Source organism: Ixodes scapularis, unplaced genomic scaffold, assembly GCF_016920785.2.
Source record: "Ixodes scapularis isolate PalLabHiFi unplaced genomic scaffold, ASM1692078v2 PGA_scaffold6__148_contigs__length_123643588, whole genome shotgun sequence".
NCBI classification, from domain to species: domain Eukaryota; kingdom Metazoa; phylum Arthropoda; class Arachnida; order Ixodida; family Ixodidae; genus Ixodes; species Ixodes scapularis.
This window is the reverse complement of record NW_024609881.1, coordinates 60967133-60992283: the sequence shown is the minus strand read 5'-3', so window position 1 is coordinate 60992283 and position 25151 is coordinate 60967133. Positions and strand designations below refer to the sequence as shown.

Below are 25151 nucleotides of genomic sequence, written 5' to 3'. Positions count from 1 at the left end.
TAACAAAGACCAGGTCCAAAATAGATTACGCCGTGTTGCCGATCCTTGTCGGCGATGTCACTATCTGAGTCAGGTCGTTCGAGAACGCACAGTCAAGTAACATCTCTGAATCACGTGGGTGTGCTCCCGCCGATCTCATTTTTAACCAGTCAATAAGGGGTAAATTAAAATTACCGGCCATGATTAGTCGTACGGGATCATTACGAAAAGACCCAAGAGAGTCGTATAATTGCTCAAGGAACACTGGTGAGGTATTAGGCGGTCTGTACACTACTCCTAGAACAAGGCTATTCCCGTAAAAGTGAACCCGATACCACAAACTTTCGTGGTTAGGAATGCCTGGTAGTAGGCACGCGCCTAACTCGAACTTCAGGGCAATCGCAACGTCACCGCCACGTGACGGTCTATCGTTTCGGTATATTTTGCGTGTCGGAGGAATGACTTCGCTGTCCCGTATATCTGAGTGCAGCCATGTCTCGGTTATCAAAGTGGCGTGGGGGTCAAAATCAAGGAGCATTGCCTCGAAATCTGTAAGTTTATTCAGAACACTTTGCGCATTAAATGTCACAAGTCGGAAGGTTATTTGTTTTTGATGTCACGGAGCGGTGGAAACACGTTTCTTGCTGCTGCTGGGCAGTTTCACGCGCGTTTGTGCGCTGTCATCTCACGCATAAATGTCACCGTTTACATTATGCTTATCATGAACCAGTAACACTCTAGCGTCGTTTTGTTTATCTGGCTGCGCAGATGTCTCGAGCAACTTTCGCGTTCGAATTGTTTCCTACAACAAATCATGCCGGAGAGAAACCTTACTTCCCTTTAGTAAATGACAATTCTTAAGAACAGACATTTTTTCACTGTGGTCTTGGAAGTGCAGTATGACTGGCCTTGTTTTTTCGGGAACATGTCTACCAAGACGATGCAGACGATCAACACTGTTTATAGTGACCTTCAAAGTGGTTGTGAAAAGATTATTTATGACTTTATCTTTAAACGTGTCTCCAGTTTCGCCGGGTTGCTCTTCAATACCAAATATAACAAGGTTGTCTTTTCTGGACCGGTCTTCGAGTTCAACAAGCCTCCTCTCCTGTAGTTTGTTCGCTTTCTGAATATCTGCAATAACTTGTAGCAGAGAATAGTCTTGTTCATTTTTTTGCAGAGCATCTATGTGCTTTTCTGCTTTATCCAGCCATGTTGGGACATCTCTGACAAATGAATCTAAACTTAATTGTTTTTCCTTGATCTCTCTTATTTCTTTCCGCATTTCAGATTGGCCAGCAAGGAGCTGGTCGAGTGATTCCTCGATACTAGGTCCAGGATTCGTTTCTACATCTCCTTATTGTAATAACAATGCTGATATCAAGTCACGACACACTGACGCAACGCTCCTAACTATGGTTTGTGGACTTGATGACAGAAACAAGCACCGATCATCACTACGATAGCAGTGTACAGGATATGTGTAACTTACCTGGACAGTGAAGAAGACATGCGTATTTAGCGTCCTTGCCATCACGATGTCACCAAGTCCACTGAAGCCGACGAGATCGTTGTGGGCGTTTATAGGTAAAGTTCCGGATGTGACGCCAGGGTAGGACGTAGGTTCCGGATAGCTGTACACCAGGGGGAGGTGACCACGTTCCGTCGAGTCACTATTGATGCCTTGTTGATACGAAACCGTGCCGAAGCTGTTGGCGCCGCCGCTTGCTATCTGACACAGCAGCACCTGGACAGTGAAGAAGACAGGCGTATTTAGCGTCCCTGCTATCACGATGTCACCAAGTTCATCTATCGGGAGACGCTATAACCGCATTTTTCGCTATGCATTTTTATTGCAGCTCCTAGTCTGCTCACAAATAGTTCGATACACGGGATAGTTCAAATTAACCGGGTTTGATGTAATTGGGTTTCACTGAAGTCCTAGAAAAACACATCACAATCACAGGTTAATTTGTTGCAATATTGTACTCATTAAGGTGCAACTGAGAAAAATTAGCAAGGATCTTATTGGTCTATCCACCCAAAAGTGGTCAGCCAAAATATCTGCCACCTTACATCTGACCACCTTATAAATTACAACTTTGTTTCGAAATCGGCACAGCTAGCCTGCTCTGGTCTACACTACGTTCACCCTAAACTGAGCGCCTTTCGCCGAACCAATCAAAGGCCTCTCTCTGATTGCTTGACTTCAATCTCTGCACGCGAGTCTACAGGGGGTGAGGGGGTTGGTTATGTTGTTTAAAATTGACAGTTGACTGGACCAACGAGCATGCAGCTTCTGCGGCCCAGTCAGAGTATGGATGAATGGAGTAATGACGACTTGTGAAATCAACGGCACCTCGTCGCTAGGACACAAAACTGTCAAGATGGGTAACAAAAGTGTCAGGGTGGGTTCGTTCGACAGTTTACATGAGCTAAGCAAATATCCACAGCATCTGGCGGTCTAAACGGAAAGCCGTAAAAGTAGAACAAACGCCTTATAGAAATTGCTAATACCTGTGGCCCACCTCCAGGTTGACCCCATAATACGGTGACAGAGGTGATCTATTCCAAGATTTCAAGAACATTAGTCCTTACTAAATATAATAAATCAGAGCACTTAATTTTAGGCATATGCCTATAAATTCTTAACTCTCCCACTTCAATGTTTGCTCGCCTTATTGGGAATTTCATTTCGAAATTGCCGTTTAACCTGCATCATGCCAATGTATGTGAATTCGGCACTTTTATTTGCTTTCCCAGGATTCCCCGAGCTCTTTTTTTAAAAATTATTGTATACCTACAGACGCTAAAAAAAATGTTTTGTTCTGATGCACACAAATCCAACGACGGATATAAATGATGATCGCCTCCGTCGCTTGCTTTATTAGATCTTCCTCAAATTAACAAAATGGTTTTATAATATCCTTCGGAATAGACGGGAGAACAAGATCTATCATGATATTTGTAAAGTTTCAACATGACTGTGGGAAACAGGAGAACACCGCCGCATGCTTGGAGCGTTGCTCACAAAAATATGGAAAAAAATTGCTTCATTGTGCCTGTCACCGTACTTGGCAGCTGAGCTAGCCGTGAATTAAGCATTAAAAATAGTGAGAAATCATGTGTCAAAAATGAGAAGTAATTTTACACTCCTGCAATGAGGGGCCCAGAATAACCAAGATTTAAACCTTATTTGATGTCTAAGTCGAAGCCTATTTGCCCTTGTACTAACATGACAAAGGAAGCCTCAAAAGCGGTTTGGTGCAGGCGATGAGTTGCAGTCTGAAGATCTGTTCTCAACCAGGGGAAGTGTGGCGCTATCAGCGCCGCCTGGCAGACTGCTCTGCAAACATTTCCGCCACACTGACGCAGAGACAAATCTCCTTGTGCGCCTGTACCACAGCGCACTTCCGGCTGTCTGGTAGCAAGACGGCGGGTGCGGTATTCAGTGCGAAAGTGACAAGGTCACGCTTGCCATTCCTCATAATTATGAACCAAGATCTGAGTGTGAGCCACTTATCGCAAAGTGATTGTTGCACAAATTGATGCTCTGCACAGAAGTACCGCAGAGCTTGTTTTGATTAAATTTGGCAAACGGTTTCATGCATAACCCTTGCCCTTCAAGAGAACCAAGGATCGTGCTGTGGAACCCAGGGCTACGGGTATCCCTCGATCCCCACACCTGACTGTTGTCCTATGGAATGAGCACTATACTGGCAGGCCGTGCATCACTGCTATGCGATACCTGTTAAAACATTCCCCAGCTAAATTTCTCACTTACAATGCAGCGGCAGAAATGCCGGTTCAGAGGGCGTTTTGGTGAATTGGCGACTCCAGGGAAATCGACGTCGCGTAGCGGCAACGCCGAGAAGCTCAGGAGAGAAGGTCATTTCGACTTTGCCGTCAGCTATCGCTGCTTGGTTCTTGTAGGCAGCATAGAAACAAACATCGCCTCCAGTAATTATTTTTATATTTCTGCCGTGTCATTCCTACGCACTGACTAGAAGAAGGTTTCTACTGTAGAAAAATCGTTTTGCTTTCATGTGTAATATTGATTCTACGCTGCAGCGCAACAGATTTATGGTGGTCTGCGTGATGAACGACGAAAACGACGTCCTTTCGATCGCCATTTTTCCTGACCAGCGCGCCCCCTATAGTTTGCTGGAGTCGCGAATGCTCCAGAAAGGCATAATCGTGCAGCTGTTTGCGGAAGAAAGGTAAATTCACTCAAGTAAAAAGCAAGTTGGTAAATAAAAATTTAATTTCTCCTTTCACTGGCAAAGATGTAGAGGCAAATTATCTAAAAATGTGGCCATCACAAGTGTCTATAGGCAATGGGTTGCATGGTGCAGATATCGTGACGGGGATCGGAATGGCGTAACAAGCACAGGAGTAAATGTGTCTCGGCCCCAGCGTGCGCAAGTGTTCGCCCAGTGATACGACATACAGCACAAATAGTCCCGAGCACAAGGTGTCATGACGTTTCAGCTCATATTTGCCGTAATAGCACCCGATATTCCTCTGCAACCACAGCCTATTGTGGCTCGGTGGAGAAAATTGATGAGTGCAGCTGTTAACAAAGCTCCGTCTGTGACGACAGCCAAAGCGATCTTCAGCAAACGGAGGCCAAAAAAGACTAGTTGAATTTCTGCATGTTGACAACAACCATGACGATGTTGGAAACAATTGAAAATTATTTAACTGAGATACTAAACATTGTTCAGTATGTGAAAACATCACATCAGGAACGCCCGCGGTCAAAATGTACTGGCGACGTGCGCAATCCAAAGCGTCGCTTGCCACGATTGGGCGAATGCTGACGATGACGTCAGCAAAGGAATTCCCATCAACGGAAATAAGAGGAATATAAGAAATTTGATCTTGACTGTGTTGGCAGTGTTGCTTCGAGAGCGGAATGATTTCGAGCTTCCGCCATGCTAATTACAAACACCATCGAACGTGTTGTTTGCGAGGTAGTGACGTCACGAGGGGACACCGTAGAAGAGCGCTACCGAAACATATCGCGGCTAATACGCGCGAGCTCCTTGCTCAATCAGCAGAGCCACACACAGCACCATCCCGCAGGTGAACAACTCTGAAAATTAAGCATGGGCTATTCTTGGCTACACATGCTAAAAGCGCGAGCTTGCGAAGCGTTCGCACAGCCAGGGCGCCGGTCAAGAATACCGCCTCGCGCTAGCATACGGTTAGTTCGTGCTAAGGTGACACGAATTAGAGCATCTGCTGCAGTACATCCAAAGCTGAATTCAGGCATAAAGCCGTGAGCATGAGCACGTCGTTTAGTGGTCGCAAATCACGCGCTCGTGTGCGTGCACTTTTTGTTTCGCTTGAAAGTCATCCGCCGACCTCGGAGCACGGACTCTGCCAACTCACCATTGCGGTATCCAGCTGTCTCACGTCCTCCGAGAAGTGACAGCAGCCGTTGGCGCACGGCCGGATTCGACACTTGTGCGGGATCAGCCACGCTCACGTCGTTTGCGGGAGGAAGATTAGCGGGAATCGTGCACGGGAGACGGGAGGGAAGACGGCTAGAGTCTGACGGGAAGAGCGTCCTTCCGTTTCCGTTCACGTCGGTTGGGCGTTGGGTCGCTCCGAATCCGCTCTGGTACCCACGGCTGGTAGATCTAGAGCGTGCCGAAAGGAACGGGTTTTCCCCTCTCTCACAGATTTAGGAAATCGATTCAGATCCACCAGCTGAATTTATTATTAAATTACACAATAAATCAAAATAATTCAGCTTATAAGAGCTCGTCGGAAAAAGTGTAAAAACCAAGAATGTGTCCGGTTAATTGTTGCAGTCGGATGCTGGCAGTGCTAAAAAAAAAAAAATTCAGCGTGTCTAGAAGATTGGAACTTTTTATTGTGTTTTATTGTTTAAATTGGTTAAAAATTAAATGAGTAAATTATAAAAAAGTCGTTGAATTCGTTTGATGTAATTTTATTTTCATGCGTAGATTCGACGGTTATGCTTTTTTCTCGTGGCCTGCATCACTTATCTTCCTATATAACTGTTTATAAATTGCCTCATTTGTTACAACAGCTCCAACATTTTCGTAGGCTTTTCGTATGCGGTGTAACTGCTTTGGCAAAATCTCGTCTCTCAGTTCTAGTACATTTTTGAGTGCAAGATATAGCTCAGTGAGTAGACGACGATCTTTCGCAACTATCCTAATCGTCCCATAAGGGTTCATGTCAGCCCCAAGCTGCTCGTTCTTCAGCCCACTATTGACCAATAGTATGACTTCTACTTTTGTGATAAATAGGTGTACAGCCATATTTATATTTCTGGTATTAGTACTTGTATGATCGAAAACAACAACATCGTCTTTTGATGTTCGCTTTAGAACATCTCTCAGATTTATGTTATCAGGGCCAGAAGCAGCACAATAACTCAAATCAACATACCTTACCGTTGCGTCGCCCCTGTGTTGCGATTGGCTGTTAGTTGAACCTAACGATGAACCTGTATCCCGAACTGAATTTGTTGCTTCTTTTGTTTCAAAGTGCATTTTTTCGGCGTCTGTTTGATGCTTAAAGCCTAGCTGTCTCAGGCAATATATTGACAAAAAATGAGCTAAATTTTTTTTATTAATTAATTTATTAATTAATTGCCCTCATGCCAGTTGCTACTGTGACCTTCTTAGAATACAAAACTGGCACAGATTGGACTTCGCAATCGCTATCACTGCCATATCCATCCTCAACCTCTTGATAACCACTGTTTCTGATTAATTCTAAGTTAGCTTTCTCAAGACTGCTGTACAAACCTGTTAGCTTACGCTTTTCTATAGCCTCAGACAATTCGTGTGCACCTTTTGCATCTAAGGCGAATGCAACGTCTCGCATTATACGCCAAAATGCAAAATCTTCGCTTAGTTGTGTGTTTTCTTTCGTTGGAAACTCACGTAATGACACCTTTTTGTACTCATCTTCAGTCGTGTAGAAGGCTCCTTTTTTGAAATACGATAAATGTCCCAACATTTTAATTAGAGGACTAGCAATGTTTGGTTGTGGCTGTTCTAGCTCTTCAGATACATAGTTTGTTAGTAAGTTAACCTATTTTTTTCTTTCATGATTTGATCATATATTTTTCGTCCCCTCGGACGACAAACTTTCATCAATACCTTAATCAAATCTACATTTTCTGACCACGTACTAACTGAATGTGACCCCTGTTTTTCTTCATGAAGGTCGTTATATTTGGAAACACCGTCATCAATATGCTTAATCTGAATTGGGTTCAACTTGAAGTGAAATGAGGAATTCAAGAGGGGCACTAAAAATTCATCATTGAAGTTAATTAAGCGTTCTACCAACACTTCTGCATATATCTCTGGCACTATTCCAATATTAATCCTATAAGCGGTAATAATTTCTGAGACACTTGGTGTATTGTGCCCAAAACTTGATCTATTGACTAATTCAATGGGAATATTAATTGAATCGACAATCTTGTTAGTCATTGCAACAAGATATGCAATTGCTATTTCGTACAAGCTACCTGGTTTCTTATCAATATTGCTGAACTCTCTTATCTTTACAATGATACAAGGATACTCATTTGAAATGTATGCTTCTATTTGCTTATTCCCTAGTTCTTTTTCATTGAAGCTTTGTACAACTTTGAGACATATTGTGTTCTTGTAAGAAAGCAACAAATCATACAAATGAGCGGGGTCGTAAGTCATTGTCGGTGCTTCTGCCTTTGTGTAAAATATGGCGCTGTACTGCGTATGTTGCCACGGACTGTGAAAAGTACCAGCGATAACAAAAGTTGTGTTTGGTGCATTTGTACAAGGGTTTTCATAGTCTTTCGATTTTAGTTTGGATAATCTGTCAGAGTCACCGCAGGAGGCCGTTGATCGGAAGTGTGTTCTCCAATGCGCTGGGTCTGTCATTTAAAATGCACTTGTTCCCTTGAACCTGGTGTGGTATTCACATCGTGGGAAGCATTCAATGGGACACTTGTTGGCTCCCTTTGGAAGAAACGTTGAATGAAGTGGAGTCCTGGCTCTGTCGGCGGCGGGGAATCTTGGGCCACAATCCTAGGGAAGCAAACAGATGAACTTGCGTGGCTTTCAAGTTAGATGGAATATGGTAATTAAGGTAATTTACGGCCTCTCAGACTATGGGCCGTTAAACGACTTACGCCCACAGGCGGTGTAAGTGGACATTTATGCAATCTGCTTTATGCAACCTCGGGCTACGGCGATGCACGGCCCTTGTTGGCACCATGCATTAAATCAATATGTCACAGTGAGTAGTGAACTGGCGACAGAAGCAGAGGAAACAATAAATTTAATATGGCGAACTTGTGCCGCACTTAAACAACAATAATTGGCGTTGTTGGTAGTGATCTCTGTACATCAGCAGGACCAACCTTTAGCATAAAACTTACTCGATGCAGCGCGGCGCAGCTAATTTCATGCGCACTTTGTATTCATGAAGGTTCTGAATCAGGAAACACAATAACTGAAGTGAAGGAACGGTTGGTAAAATAAATGTAGACTTGTGAATTTCGAACACTATTCATCCATGTGAGATGGCCTCTCCTGTTGGCAACTCGGCGACGCGCTTTTTTTTTTTTAATATTGCTCGATCACGAACGTCCCGCTACTCTTTTTTTCGAAAATGCATCGTACCAATGTTAAATAAATTAAAAAAAAAAACATTAATAGTTCTATGGTAGTAAACAGCTGCAGATGTCAATCCCTCTCACCTGACATATCTTGACGGTGAAGGGGCCCAAGCTCTGGCACTCGGGAAAGGACCCTAGCTCGAGCTCCTGCTTTTTGGACTGAATAAAGGGCCACTGGTTTATAGTTGCACTTGAAGGAGTAGAAATTGACTAGGAATAACTGCGGTAGGAATCCAGTCGCACTCACCCCAACTTTGGACATCCGCACTGTCCTTATTAGAATCTCTTCCCTGCACGAGCAAACAAACGTTTGTATTAAAATACATAAGGCACTTTTCGAATAGCGCACGCTAAAGTTTTGCGTACGCAAAGAATAGAAGCGTTTTAATGCGCTGGCGCCGAACGCTAACTGTGTTTTATAGCAATAGCGTTTAGGAGTTATCACTTTAAAAAAAAAAGTGAGTAGTACTTCCTCCCTTAAAGGAGGAACTCGCGTGTCCCTTATATTGCTCTATAAAGGGAGGAAATTTCCTCCTACAAATCTGGGAGGAAATTCGCTCCCCTAATAAGGGAGGAATATTGCTGCCCATTTTTGCTCGCGAACGAAAAGTTAGTCCCCTAAGAAGGGAAGAAAATTGCCACCTTTCTCTCTCAGTGGAGGAACCTTTCTCCCCTCGTGTAATTGATATAGCTTCCAACAAATAACGCTCAAATCGGCAAAAAAAAAAAAAAAAACGTCGGAGAGGCGTTATGTTTTCTTCAGGTTCTGCCGACTTTCGAAAGCTACATGGTAGAGATGCACATGTGTCACTGAACACACGAATACACGGAATACAAGCAGATCACCCCGCACACAACAGCAACAACGCAGCAATACCGGGCCCCTTCGTCTCTCTACGTACGCTAAAAATTGGCTTGCTCTTTATGTTTATACAGCCTTGATGGAGATGCGCCTCAACGGGTAATCGGTCTCTTAGCTGTAGATGAGAAATTTAGCCAGTGCGGTACAACCGCTAACCTTGGATTTTTAACGTGCATCACGCAGTAGCGATCACACGAACGCGTGCCGGTACGAAACTCATCCAGATCGAAGCGGGCGGGGGCATTCGGCGCATAAAGACGGAGAGGCGGAGTAAATATTACTCTTACTAAATACATTATTTGAATTGTCTTGTGGAATAGCCACCATCTCTTAATTCAACAGCCTGAGCAAAGCAAATGTAGATCATTAGGCCAATTAACTAAAATTTAATAATTATCTTCTGAATAAGTTCGATGAATCATCTTGACAATGCAGTGCTGAAATGCAGTACACTGTGCTAAACATTGCAATCAAGCTATTGCTTGATTGCAGTGTTCAGTGGAAATGTAATTATTTTCAGTTTTGGTGGGGTAATTAATCATTTTACTTGTTGAACGAGTTCAACGGATTTTCAATCAAACAATATTACCGATTTTAACAAGACTCCTTGCCACAGCAGAAAAGATATCTTGGGTCGTGCTTTGTCACTGGTGTAACAGAAATTTAGAATTGTTCGAATTTACTAATCTGGAGCGTTTTTCCTATAAAAGGTAAGTGCCGGGAATGATAAAGACCCACGAACCATGACTTCGGTATCCTCAGCAGACAAGTAAAATAAGACTGTCTTTGGTGATAGAATGCAACCGCTTAAAAACATCACAATGCCCGAGTCAGAAAGTCAAAAAGCCCGTGTTAAGACTTTTAATAGATCGTTTAGTCACTCCCGCAACTCCATACGCAATCCGTTATGACTTCCGCTATATATACCGTGGCGGAGCCTCGTTTTCATGTTCTAGTAGAACGTTTGCAGCCCGGTGCACAATATCGCGTTGCAAGAGCTAACGCAACGAAACCCGGACACTAAATCTAAAGAGAGGCTCGTGAAGCACTTGTTAGTAATATTTTATTCATGTCTCTATCTAAATAGTATTTTTATTGATTATCGAGTGCTTATGTTTATGGCCTTACAAAAATATGAATTTACTTTCAATTAAAATTGTAAAGGACTTACTCAATTGACCGTATTCAGTCTCAATTGAAACTTACTTGACTTTTTCTATTGAGTCGCTATTGATCCGTCCCAGGGTATTGCGCACTGAGTCTTAATTAAATTTTTTGAATTTTTAGCAATTGCATTTCAATGGAGTTTTGGCAATAGTGTTTCAATATAACTTTTGCTATTGAGTTTTAATAAAAATATTGCAATTGACTTTCAATTGAATTTTTGCAACGCGCTTCAATAGAATTTATTGCAACTGCGTTTAAGAAAAAATTGCACTGGTTGAGAATTCTTTTGTATAATTCTTTAAAGCGGTGGTTCTCAACCATTTATGTTTCGCGGACCCCTTGTGGATCAACGGAGAAGATGGAGGACCCCTTCCTTTGTGAGGGGAAGGGAAATGTGTAGGTTAATGGACCTTTTCCGAGAAGCGCTCTGCGCACGCGCGAGCGCCCGATGCCAAGCGGCGGTAGTCGGTACAAAAAATCGAGGAAATTCGGAAGGATGCTGTATATCAGCAAGTAGAACACGTAACTGCAGCATATATATAATTGTGTTACACAAAAAAAAACAACGTCGACGGAAAGGAAAACACGACGTTTGGGTGGACGCCAGGGATGCCCCTCTTTCAAGTCGCGTTGGACAGGCGCCGCTGCTCAGAGAGCGAAGAAACTGGTAGCGTAGCTCCCATTATCGATTGGTAGCGCAGGTAGGTCACTTCCTCGATTTTTAGTTCGCGCAGGCACCGCCAGGTGCCGTCGGTATGTGGGAAAGGTCCATTATGATAGTGATTTAATAGATGCATATAACCAAGGGCTAGTGTGAAGTAGACTTGTTTTATTGACGTGTACGCGAGAAAGCTCACCTAAAAATTGGAACGTTTCCTCTAAACCTGAGAAAATAAACATTTATTCTTGAGTTTGACTGCTGAGGCTGGGCTCCACGGACCCCTAAAATGCCTTCGCGGACCCCAAAGGGTCCTGGGACCCCCATTTGAGAATCACTGCTTTAAAGCATGCAACATGAAATAAACAAAGCACATAGAGGAAACGAACACAAACATCGTAACTAAGCACTCACAACCCACTAATTGTACTCCCCTTGACTACCCCTTATATACCCTACATAAGAACGGCATTCATTTGGCCGGCGACCGCCTGAGCACCTACTAAGGTTCCCAGTTTGCTACTTTCTCTTTGAAAGCCTTATAAATGATAAACAGTGTTTCGACGTCATTGGACTCTATCCCTTACTAGAAACATATTGGTACAAGCAATAATCGTTCGGTGCACACGGGTGCAGTAATCCACAAACGACCAAACTCAATTTCATTCCTAATTAATAAATTCAATAGAATCGATATTGAGTTTCTTATGACCAAACTCAATTGCATTCCTAATGAGTAAATTCAATAGGATCGATATTGAGTATATTATGACCAAACTCATTTGCATTCCTAATGAGTAAATTCAAAAGAATACAAATTGCATTTCTAATGAGCAAACCCAATATCATTCTTAATGAGCAATTTCAAAATAATATATATTCAGATCTTAATGACCAAACTCAATTGCATTTATAATGAGTAAATTCGATAGAATCGATATTGAGTTTCTTTTTACCAAACTCAATTGCATTCCTAATGAGTAAATTCAATAGGATCGATATTGAGTTTCTTATCACCAAACTCAATTGCATTCCTAAAGAGTAAATTTTATAGAATCGATATTGAGTTTCTTATGACAAAACTCTATTGCATCCCTAATGAGTAAAATCATTAGAATTGGTATTTTGTTCCTTATGATCAGTCTCAATTGCATTCCTAATGAGTAAATTCAATAGAATCAAAATTGAGTTTCTAATGATCAAACTCATTAGACATTGAGTTTATATTGAGTTTCAATTGACTCTATAGCAACACAGTAGAAAGTCAATTGAAACTCATTGATCATTTTGTAACGAAATGCTCCTTTTATAAGTACGTCCAGTACGTTTGCGACTAGTCTGAGATCCAGGTTGTTGACGCCGGGTTGGCTTGGTCGTGTACTACATCTGCGCTTGTTTCGCGACACAAAAGGAATCGCGCAATAATAGACTGTGTCGGCCGCATAACAAAAACGGAGTTTTTTCTTTTTTTATTGAGTGCGAGTTTTGACATGTAGCAGGAGATGCGGCGCAGCGCAAACTAAAAAGAAGCAGCGGTGAACCGTCGGCTGTGGGGAATCATTCGTTCCTTCAAGCCCGCGGATCTGCCCTCCTCCCCCACTTTGCCTCGCAACCAGAATGAAATGTCTGTACTACCCTTTCTTCCAAGTGGACTCTTCCCGAATGCGTAATTGACCTTGCTTTCCGGATCCGTTGCCTCGTCCCTTCCCTGAATCGTCATTTCAGTGTCGTTTCTTGTGCGCGGCTATGGTTTTTGAAAAACGCGCGTTCCCGCAAGCCGGCCGTGGTCCCGATGTGGACGGAATACAGCGTGTGTCGGACGCAGTCGCTCGCCACAACGCAGTTCTCGTTCCTATCGACTGGATATGCTGTTCTGTTTTATGCAGAACTGAAATAAACGCCTCACGGTTTACCTTTCGCTGTATGGCACGTACGCTTTATTTCAAGAGTATACGTTTCTCGCGGAGGTGACGGCAACCAAGCGCTCAAGTTGCTGTCACCGCTACTAAACATGTTTGCGGTGGCAGCGGCGGTTCGACCGCCGCTGCCGCCACGAATATACAGGAGGAATTTCTGGTTCCTCTATCAAGCGCCACTAGGTCGCGCTGCATCTGGATCGGTGAAAGGGAGGAACGGGGGCAACTTCCTCCATTCCGTTGGCGACAGGGCAGGACAATATTTTTTCCTCCATTTCTCCTCCCTTTCTTTTTTTAGAGTGTAGTATCAAAGAAAATCTGGCATTGGCGTCGGTTGGAGCACGAAATCCCATAATGCAACACGCGCAGCCACGAGTGACGTCACACGTTGCTGTGACGTCATGACTCGACCTGCTGTATTTGGCGAGAAACTTTCCCGCTAAATAGAGCACATTATTGTTGACGAGATATTTGGATGAAGTCGAGTCAACACATTGATTACCTCGCATTCACACAGCGCGCGAAGCTCTACCATGTAATGTCTGAACGACCGTGGCACATTAAAAACAAATCGCCAGTTTCGTCCGAGTTTGGTCGACGCTTTCAGCCGTGCTGGGCCGAATCGCGCCGATCCCCAATACAAGTGAAATATTAGCTGTCTTCCTGGGGAGCATTCCGTTGAACTTCGGGGACTAAAACAAACATATGCACCTTGTCTGAGAAGGACTAATGGCTGCTTTGCTCGCGCACGCCTCTCGGGTACTCCCAGTCGAGCGCAGTTAGTTCCCGGGTTTTGCGCACGGTACCTAGCTTGAACCAGATGGTCCTTTCGGGGAGCAACTGGGAGTTCGGAGGACCAAATACTGCCGTCAGTCCCTTGAGGCCAACTTTTTTTATTAGGGTGTGTGGAGCGCACAGAAGCTTATAAATCTCATCACTGACCCCTTACAAAAAAATTAATTGAGTTTCAATTGAAAGTCAATAGGGTGCAGTCAATATACCGCATAGAGTCTCAATTGAAACTCAATTGACTTTTTCTAACGTGTTTGTACTGAACCGTCCCAGGGTATTGGCCACCGATTCTTAATTGAATTTTTGGCAATAGTGTTTCAATAGAATCTTCGCAATTGAGTTTCAATAGAATCTTTACAATTGTGTTTCAATAGAATGTTTGCAATTGAGTTTCAATAGAATGTTTGCAATTGAATGTCAATAGATTATCTGCGATTGAGTTTCAATAGAATGTTTGCAATTGAGTGTCAATAGATTGTTTGCAATTGAGTTTCAATAGAATGTTTGCAATTGAGTTTCAGTATAATTTTCGCAATTGAGTTTCAATAGAATTTTTGACAGTAGCATTTCAATTGAATTTTCGCAATCCAGTTTCAATAAATTTCTTGGCAATATAGTGCTTCAATCGAATTTTTGCAATTGAGCTTCACTAGAAGTTTTGCTATTGAGTTTCAATAAAATTTTTGCAATGTGTTTCAATAGAATTTTTGCAACTGCATTCTAAGTGCGTCAATAGTGGGTTATTAAAGCAAATTAGCCACAGTATATGAATAAATGCTGCATCAAAGAGTGAAGAATAAGTTTATTTATACACTTAAATTGCACCTTGTTGGTCCCGCCGCATGCTTGTGTCTGTAGCCTATAATGAAAAGAAATGAAAAACACATATAGTAATGCACTTCATCATCCATAGATGCATTCAATGTGTCAGTCATTCATAGCACCACCAGTCGGCGCGCTCGTGGAGCCGCCATTGCCAATCTTCGATTTTGGTTGTGTCTGTCATTTTTTGCCTGCAGTTAACCAGCTCAAGACCTTGATTACTGCGCGTGAGGCTGTTCATACGTGATGGACGCCCGCTATGATATGCGTAACCCACATCCAGTGGTTCAGTGAATGTAAATTTGTTCCCGTCAAAGTTGAATATTGAATGTTCTGCAAAAGTAAACATATGGCATGTTTTTTGTGCCCATGATACAAGGATGATCAAAGTTATGTAATTCAGGGGCTACTATGTCACCTCTCTCCTGCACAGAACATGACCAGAAACGACAGTAGATGCAGCAGTGGGAACACAGTCGCTTAGAATACATGTTTTCATATCTGAATAACCCTGAGCAGAGCATTTTAGACTTGATTAGTGGCCCTTTTATATGAGCCACGCATGTAAATTGACAACTATGCGTTCGCATGAGACTCAATCCAACACATTGGCTGTCGGCACTAATTCATTTTGAAGCACACAGCATTGACCAACTACCTCATAATTAATTTATGAAAACAATGTATGAAGTGCACACACATGCAGAAGGAACACGGCTGCAATAACCTTACTGCACGAAATTAATATTTGCAAAACTCTCACTGCGTTATGTGAATTTCATTTCTAACAAAGACGTAAACATTGGGAGTCTCCTCAAAAAATTCAACGCTGAATTTAATGGCCTGCAAAAATTAGCAACTCTACGCATCAAAAAGAAACCCTCCACAAATATACATTTTGTTTTCCCATTTCCACTTTAAAAATTTTCCACGCACAAAACATAAAAAGATGACGAAATTGAAGCACAAGGCTGTCCTTCGAAAAGTAAGCTTTTTAATTTTTAACGTACTTCGAGTTTAGATTTGACCTTTTGATGCACAAAAAAGATGTCTCCGAGGAAAGCCTACTTGGATGAATTGAGTAGCTTGTTTTTGCGGCATATTTTAGTCTTGGTTGAACATTTTCTTTGGGATACGCAGTATAGATATTAGCCGATTAACCGATACCCCAATATACTCAAATACCCTCAGGAAATTGCACAATTTAGGCACAAAATAAAAAAAAGCTTTAAAATAAAGCTTTGGTGGTTTCTGGTTCAGCAGAGAATGCAGCTGAGCACTAGCAACAAACTGAATGCTGGCTAATGAAGCAGGGTCAGATAACATCAAGGTGGCGGCACCCATGAAAAGCTGTATGAAAGCCTCTAAATTACCGACAAGGTAAATGTGGGCAGGGTCACTTTAAATCATACCTTATTTTATGGAGACCGCATTGTTCGGCAGTGTTGTCATTTCAGCATTTTCAATCAATGCAATATATTGCTTTGGAGTTTTGGGCTGGCAAATTGAGGCTGTAATTTATTGCCTTACTCATTTTTTTCTTTTCAAGATGTGACCTGGGGAGAGGGAATTATCATGCAAACCAAAAATAAGCAAATCCAAAAGATTTTACGGACTCGAATCGAGCAAGGAAATAATGAAAGACAGTAGCAGCATTTTACCTATTTCATGTCCCTGCACAACAGTGTTGAAAGGCTCGTTGTGAGAGTCAAGAGGGCGACCCCCTTGTACTCCTTGCAGGTGTAGTCTGAAATGAGAAAAAAATGAAACAAATGATTAAGACACAAGGCAAATGAGACCTAAGAGGTCCATGTTTTAGAAAGCTGTGAAATTCTGAAGTTTATTTTAGGTTATGCTATATAAAAAATATTAAATTTTGGATGTTCCCATGTGAAACCAACGCACGTCCCACTGAAGGACAAAGGATTAATCTCAAGCCCCTAGGAATATTCGATGAGCAGCCGAAGTCTTAGTTACACAGTGCTCGTAAGCCCCGTAAGCCTGTCATTGTGGGCCCATCGGCTGGAATGCGAACCCAACAAACTGTGGACCCATAGGACGATGCTTTGCCTCAGAGCCATATAGCGAAGGTATCTAACAAATCTATAGAGGTTTTCTTTTGATAAATTAGAGCAGTGGTTCTCAAATGAGGGTTCGCAAAGGCATTCTAGCGGTCCGCAAAGCCCTGCCTCATCAGCCAAGCCCGAAAATAAAGGTTGCCTTTTAGGGGCAAAGCTCCTTAGGGGCTAGCCATGTCCGTATGTCCGTCCGCCGTCGGGTGCACGTGCTCCTGCTCGTGAGCTCACGTGCTCGTGTAGGGGGGAAAAAAAACCATCTCCACGTGGTGAATGATGTTGATTGGGGCGAAGCTCTGGTGGTGCTTGTCTGCGTAGACGGTGAGCCGCAGCATGCCGAGCCTTTCGTTCCTTTTCATCCATGTCAGAAAGAGAATGTGTGGTACGGAACGTGGTTACCTACGCATTTGAGCATTTGACCGTAGCGCAACATGGATGAAAACGAACGTGGTGGAAAGGTGGAAAAAGAACTCGCTTTTTCTAGCAGCTAGGGTTGCGGAAAAGAACATATTATGGAGCAGAAAACAGACCATTTTCTGAACAAAGCGCGAGACAGATGAACGGCAGAATCGTTCCATCCGACAGTCCGAACGCCGCTCCGAATTGCCGCGCGCGGCAGTTTGAGACACACGCTTCCGACCTTGCATGCGACACAATGATCCGTTCGGCTCCGCCCAGGAGATCCAAGCACTGCAGCGGAGGTCGGCGTTCATAGATCTGCTGGTCCCAGAATGACGGTTTAGCTAGCACGAGCGAAGTTAGGAGGTTGTTCTCGCTAGAGCATGCATTCTTTGCCGGGGCCATCTTTTTCGAATGGGTTAGCGGGATCCACGTGTCCGGATTCCCGTCCCCCGTCCCGTTTTTCCGCCTGACCCAGTACGTCATCATGACGTTCGCGCTAGCTGTGCTGCGATTGGCTGGACGCTTCCGACAGTCCGTCTGCCGTGCGAAACTATCTGGCACGTTGGACGCGCGCCGGTTCGCCGATCTGACGTTTGAAGCGACCAACATTTTCGGACCAGGCAGTCGTACTGCCGGATCGGACGTTGGATCGGATGGATTTTTCGCGCATGTGTCTCGCACTTAAAGGGGTTATGACACGAAAATTAAATAGATAATTATTCTTGAAATGGAATGCTCATAGGCTACTTAGTATATACACCAAGTTATGCATTTTTTAGAGCTCTGGTAATTGCAATATTAAATTTACGAATTTTTATAATTTTCATCTGGCGACCAGGCAACACTGCTCAAGTTAGTCACACCATGGTGTCCATAAACCACGTGGCCATGAACACACTCTAATTCTAGGTGCCCCCATGATCGCCTAAGCTCTTCTCGTCGCAGAACGAACAAAACCGCTGAAACAACTCGGTAAACTGAAAGCTATTCTCGCTCTGGCCGCCCGGCCGGTTGACCTTCCACCCTGCATGCGCCTGCGAGATATTCCCGGACGACAGTGACCACGGCGAACTCGTCGTCGCTGGAGCTGGTCGCCAGCGGGTCGCAGTCAAAATGAACAGCTTCCAACATGTCTTGATAGCAATCACTCTCATCGCTGCTGCGATCAATGTCGAACACTTCGACAAGGCGAGCGATGCCGTAGACGTAATCGTCACAGACCGGAAGCTGGAAACGTGGAAGGTAAACGAAGAAGCTGAGAGTCGATATGCCAAGAGAGCCGAGTCTGTGAGTCCGTGCAAGGAGACACCGCGCTGGAGGCTGGCTACGTCATCAGCCTCCAGGTCTGCCCGGATCTGCCCCTCCGAGGGGCCCGCATATAAATCGATTTATCCACGCAATTATCGCACCTTTTTCAAAACAAATTTAGCAGGATTATAGGAACATACGATGGGTCCTAGCAGTATAGTTATCTCATATTTTATTTTTGGCGTGTCATAACCCTTTTAAGTGATTTAAAGGGCAACTCCGCTCAATTGTCTTTGTCTTTAGACGTGCGTCAATTTTGACTGCAGATTGGGGGGCGCGTCTATAGACACGCTGCACTTTCTTTGCTGCTGGGAACCACATCTTTAAATGCCCGCTCAATTTAGAGTGTGGGTAGGATGCACCATCTATACTCATGTATCGGAAACATTTTCAGTTTTAAAAACGATGCATACATGGCAGCACAAAAATGTATGTGTATGACACCTTTGACTGTTTGTTTGAAAAATGGCGTTCAGCAAACGCCGGCGCGTCCCTTGACCGACGAAGAAATCGCTGAACTGCTGTAAAATACTCGCCATCTATGATCAGTGCCGCAAACTACCCAGACAAGCCTAGCTCGTCTGTGGAATTGAGGGCTACAGAAAAAACCACTGGACGTCCATGGCATCTTTAACTAGAAAGCATCCAACGAGCTCAGCTCGTCCAAGGAGACATGGCCTAACAAAATATGTTTTTGCAAGACATTTGACTAATGTTATAATCAGGCTCACCAACATATAAAGAATATTTTCAAAGTTTTTTTTTTCATTTGGCAATTTCTCGTTTGATCATGAGACTAAAGCAAAGATGCAGACTTATTTTATCCTGAGTGAAATTTAATGAGGAATGCAGCTTTTTACAAATGTTTTTACAAAATAATTTATAATTTTTTTAAGAACACAGATGGCCAAAAAGTTGCTCCACTTTGAAAAACAATCTTTTTCCAAAAATAAGCCTTTTCTGACAAGATTCTTTAATAGCCCCACTGTTTAGGCATTCTGCCTTGCATCTAGTAAGAACACTGCTGAGTATTTCATTAGTTTCTTAACTATAGATTAACCAAACAATGTTTGTGTATTCCCAATAGGAATTGTAATTTCCCTCACAATCGGTGCACAGAGCTGGAACTTCCTTCTGCATCCTTTATCATAATTAGCAGTCAACATTGTTATTTTCATTTATTTTAAGCAAGGGCTTGAAAGTTGAACTTCCAAGGTAGTGTCTTCCCAAAATAGTTAAAACTGACTATTTTGTTATGCAAAGGTAGAAAATGCATTCGGATTGAAGGTCATGACCATGACATATAGATTGCAGCGCCCAAGAATAAAATGAGACATTTGCAAAAACTTAGGTACAACAAGGATAAGGAAGGATTACATACCGAGGACAGCTTGGAGTTTTACTGAATCGAGGGCCGGCTTCACTTCACTCTCCTTCTGCGCATTGCACTTCCTTCCCCGAAGGCTCTTGCCTTTCAGCTCCTCCTCCGAAAACACCACCTTCAGGAGACCCCTGACGTATTTTGAAGCCGAAACGCCTGCCGACTTGAGGCCCGCTAAGGCCGTCTGCTCCACGAGAACGCCGTACCCGATGTCGACCTAAACCAGAAACAGTTTCAAGAATTAAAAACTGCGAAGACTCAAATGTCAATCGGAAACAAGAATGTGGCTCCAATCCCTTACGATCCTTCGAAACTTTTAGTTAAAAGCCAGTTCAAAAGCTCCCCACTAAATAAGGAAACCAGAGCCTTTCCCATCAATGTTCATGAAGCCTCATATGCAGCCTCATACACGCACAGGCTACAGTGCAAATCACGCTTTTCTATACACCAACTCATGGTTACAAACAAACTGGAGGGCCCCTAGCGGACGCCACTGGCACCGCGCATGCGAGATGGGGGTGTGGGCAAGAAGCTCGACGTTGCACCATAAAAAAACCATGGAAATGCGATGTTGCCGGCGTCGGTGCGAGTCCCCCTGCTCTTTTTCGCGTTCTAATTGTTGATTATACGTCTTCCTGGCAATGTCTGACTGCTTGAGTGGCGTCAGCGAAATTACCGAGGCTTGTTACACCGCAAAACTTTGCGTGAATAATGTGACATCTAGCGCTTCATTCCGCGTGGACGCCGCAATAAGTATGCTAAAGCCTGATTCGCATGATGCGATGTCGCTCGCAATTTTCAGTCGCAATGCCACTCGGGCTGCAAAAGTGTGTACCGTAGCCGAGATAGTCGACGTCAATACTGAAAATCGCAAGCAGAATCGGGCCAAGTGAATTATGGGTAACAAGTCGGTGATGGTCGCTGGTAACAATGATCAACATCTTTTTGTATCTACTGTTTACATCGAGCCTGCTTACCAACCTTATAATTTAAGTCTTTTGAGGCCTGCACTTACTTCCTATCGCAAGTACCGGGCCAACATTTGGTCTACGGGCCGGCATCGTCTAAGAGAGCAGACGACAAGCAGAAACGTTTGAAAGAGCAGACGACAGTTCAAACAATCAGGCGGCCGTTTGAACTTGAAGGCGCACTGAACGTAGTCCGCAGGTGGTCTGCACAACTTGACGGTTTTCTGGAGTTCATGTTGGAACAAAACAAATAAATCTGATGACCACAAGTATCCGTGAATTCAACCCAAGGTGCTTCCTGCCCAAGCAATCGCTGTGCGACGGCGTCTGCTTTTCCCTTTTCACGGCACATATCCAAATTCTCGGACGAACCGAGCACGTGAAAACTGACCTTCAAACCGTTCTCGATACTTTTAGTACGGCCCCAGTCGCGGCGTTTTGACGAGAAGGCAGATTTTTGTCAGGCTACTTTCAAAACAACGCAGGAATACACGTCTGGCATGGGGAATTCTGCCCACAGCTTCAGACCTGAAGTGCGACCGACGCGCCACCACTGCGCCGTGACGTAACAGAGATGAGTTTGTGTATAATGCACGAGCATGCGGCGTTCTCTGGCAAGCACTAGGCTGATGGCATCAGTGGAAACTGGTCTAGTCACGTGGGATAGCATGTAACAGTCCGCATAAGTGTATCTGGAATTGCTGAGTGCTTGAGGCTGCTTGCCAACCATATGCACGCTTTGGCCCACATAGGTCAACATGTAGCGGCATCCTCTAGAAGGCGGGAGGGGAGCGACGAGGTAAATGCGTACACGAGAAAATCTTACATCGGAAATATTAATTATGAAATTGGAGGAGTGGTAGACAATGAATCTTGGTTTGTTGACACCTCAGACATGTCACAAACCAGTTTCACTGAAGGTGAATCCAGCTGGACATCTTGGAGCGTCAGTGCACCTTTGCACGTGAGAAAGATCACTGAGGCATGAACATGCGCAGCCCGAGGCTGGCGCTCTGACCAACCGTCATTTCCACTCCAACTGATCTCGGCGCTCGGTCAGCTAGCTAGCTCCAAACTTGAAATGATGATCAAATAGGTTTGTATTTAAACAGTATGGATGTCTACGTGTTTTCTGCGATACAACTTAAAGCAAGCCTACCCACTATCCTTCAATCAGAGCTCGGCGTTCTGACGGCACCACAATCCCTGCGAGAGAAGCAGACAAACTTGCGCTCCGCATAAGTATGCGGGAAATCTTGAATGTCCACAAGCCAAACATAGTTGTGTCTGTCCACTAGCCTAGTGCTCACCGGTGAAAGCCGCACGCTCACATGCTATAGACAAGCCTAATTACCGCTGTATTTGAAAAGATGCACAAAATTTGAGCATATGGTTTTTGTGCGACCAACAGTGATTACACTACATTATTGTGTCTGTGTACAAAACGTGCCACACATTGGCATGCACTACATGCTTTTACGAGAGGTGCAATAATTCAGACATAACTAGGGAGTTGCTGTGTTGACTCCTAGCAATACCTTAGGGCTTTCCAACACCTCCTCGTTTCTCGCCCACAGGCGGTTTAGGTGGCGCAGGCTTCTTTCCAACTTCTTGGCCATCTTCGCAGAGTCTGAAATTCAGTCACGACAAGTCGGCACAATAATCATTGCATTGGTATAAGAATATACAGCCTTTGATAGCAGACATTGGAAATGGGGCCCTACACAAGGCCTTTTCAAACTTCTCTAGTCCCTGTGCAAGTGGCCCTCTTACTTGCCCGCGAACTGAGAGTATGCTATGTGTAGTACGGACATGATCACATCCAATAGGTTGGGAAACACATTCACCTTTCCACATAGCCATGGTGGTAACTATCGCTTTTACTGCATACAGTATGTGCTGAAATTTATCTCAACAAAGAGAAGGTTATGGGGCAAAAGTGTAACAGTATCAGCTGTCTTCTCAGTGGTTTCTGTAGGACAAGGCAAAAAGGTTGATGTGACCACAACTAAAGTGGCACGCTGCATGAAGTAGACTCGAGTGACTTGCCACCACTAAGCTGCTTTGCTGGAGTTTGCTTCTCTGCTGGCTTGAGTAAAAAAAGTCAAGGCCTCCTACAGTTCAATTGCTACACGTGGTACCTTTGACAAGTGCAGCTGTCAAGAATAGTCCTACGGTAAAGGTCTGCACAAGCCGATATTTAAAAGCCTGGCCATTTACAAGTCAATCTGGTCTGACATCGACGCTAAATTTTAGGGGCCCATTCATGCCCGTTTCGTGTTTGGTATTCACGAAGGCAGATTTACATCTTGTTGAGGTAAATGCAAAGCCCGGCCTGGCCCACATCTTGTGCATTTTCCCAAAAATACCTCTCTTCAAACGCGACCATCTCATCTCGCACGACCAGGAGCGACTTTCGCCCACTAGTCTCCTGCCTGAAATCCCAATGTCGCAAAGCAAAGGATGCACTGCAGCGTTTATAAAGAACCATTTTCTCAACAGCAGGGGACATCAAGCAGGTGCATAATGCTAGTGGGTATCACTTGTATTGAATACTTATCCTGTTGCCAACCCACGCTAGCCTGGGGTTGCTTCATTCAACAATGGTGGCATGCTGGTAAACAGTGAAAAATTTATAAAAAGGCGTCACATCACGGAACGCCGAAATATATAGCAGATTTGTTAACGACAAAATGTTGAACTTACCACAGTTAGTTTCTGCGACTCTGAGGCGCTCCCGGGGCAACTCATTCTCTTCTTCGAGAACCTTTATTTTAGCCTCACAGCTACACTGAAATGCATAGACGAAGTTCTTTAAAACAAAGGCAATCAATGGCATGTCATGAACGACTTTTATTTAGAACAGTGGTTTTCAAATGAAGTTTCGCAGACCCACTGGGGTCCGCGAGTCCCTGGCGTCAAGCCTCAAGGCTTCCTGGCACACCCTCGCATGAAAAGAAAAGCTGTTTTTTGCTGACCCTGGCTAGGTGGCACAAGTTTATACGGGGTACAGTCATTACCATCGATCCATCCATTTGTTTGATGCTTCACTCTTCTCCTCTCTATATAACAGTAAAGGATGCCCTTTTCACACTGCACTTAGTAGTCTTTATAGTACACACTGCACTTAGTAGTCTTTAGTAATATTAGAGCAACCCCGCCCCCCTTTCCCCTTCTCCCGCTGGCATGGGGTCCCCCATAACTGTGGCGGGTACCCAAGGGGTTCCCAACACATCCATGCTTGAGAACCACTGGTCTAGAACATAAAAGTCACACGCTGGCGAAAGTAGCTTTGACAACGAAGTAACGAGGGACTGACGCCAAGTATAGATAATGAAGAATACACTTCTGACAAAAGTATTAGCTCTGCGTGTAGTCGATTTTCGCGGTCCGTTTAACAGCCAGCCTCATTATTTCAATCACCCTATATAAGAGCGGCATACCAACCTTTGCCGTCGAGGCTCCGGCGTCCGGCGCACCCTTCGCCATTTGCGTGCGCTTGCCTTCCATCGCTCCCTCACTTCCTGCGAGAAATAAATATGAAAGTAAACATTTCAGAGAATCTTATCTGGTTCGGAAACAATAAAGAAAAGTCGGCAACCAACCAAATGCTAAAAATGTAGGAAACCTACGTTTCGAGCCTAGGTGCATTGTTTGAAAAATTGCATCTACTCAACGGCCTGCCGTCCTTTATCTAAAAATAAACATACACAGAAGACATCGCGCACATTCTTCGACGCTGTTTCACTGAAAATGACTAAACCATACTAACAAACGGTCAAAAAGTTTAGCAACACTTACCGAAATCTAAGAGCGTGGCGGGTGACGGGTCTTCATCCACCTTCCATCTTACATCAACGACCTGCCTGCGTAATTTTTTTATAGCTCCCTCCTCAGACATTAGCTGCACACCGATGGCCGGGTTGTCTAACGCTTTAACGGGATAAACATCCCACTTATCTTCGCCTACCCACTTAATAAGGATATGTGTCATCTTGCCCGTACCGCCGGCCCCGTAAACCTTCCGATACAACACGCAAACAACGCAACCGCCAACAAAGACGAAAGAAAAGAAGCGGCTTGGTTGCTTGGATTGGATTGGGTGGGTAGATAAATGCCAGCGGCTGTACCCTTTGTATTGGGTAGCAGCTTGCGCCGC

At 44.0% G+C, this 25151-nt stretch overlaps 1 pseudogene; it reads right to left on the bottom strand.

Moving 5' to 3' along the window:
• Positions 1-595: 595 nt before the first annotated feature.
• On the bottom strand, positions 596-25012 carry LOC115328628 (annotated as a pseudogene).
• Between the last annotated feature and the right edge of the window lie 139 nt (positions 25013-25151).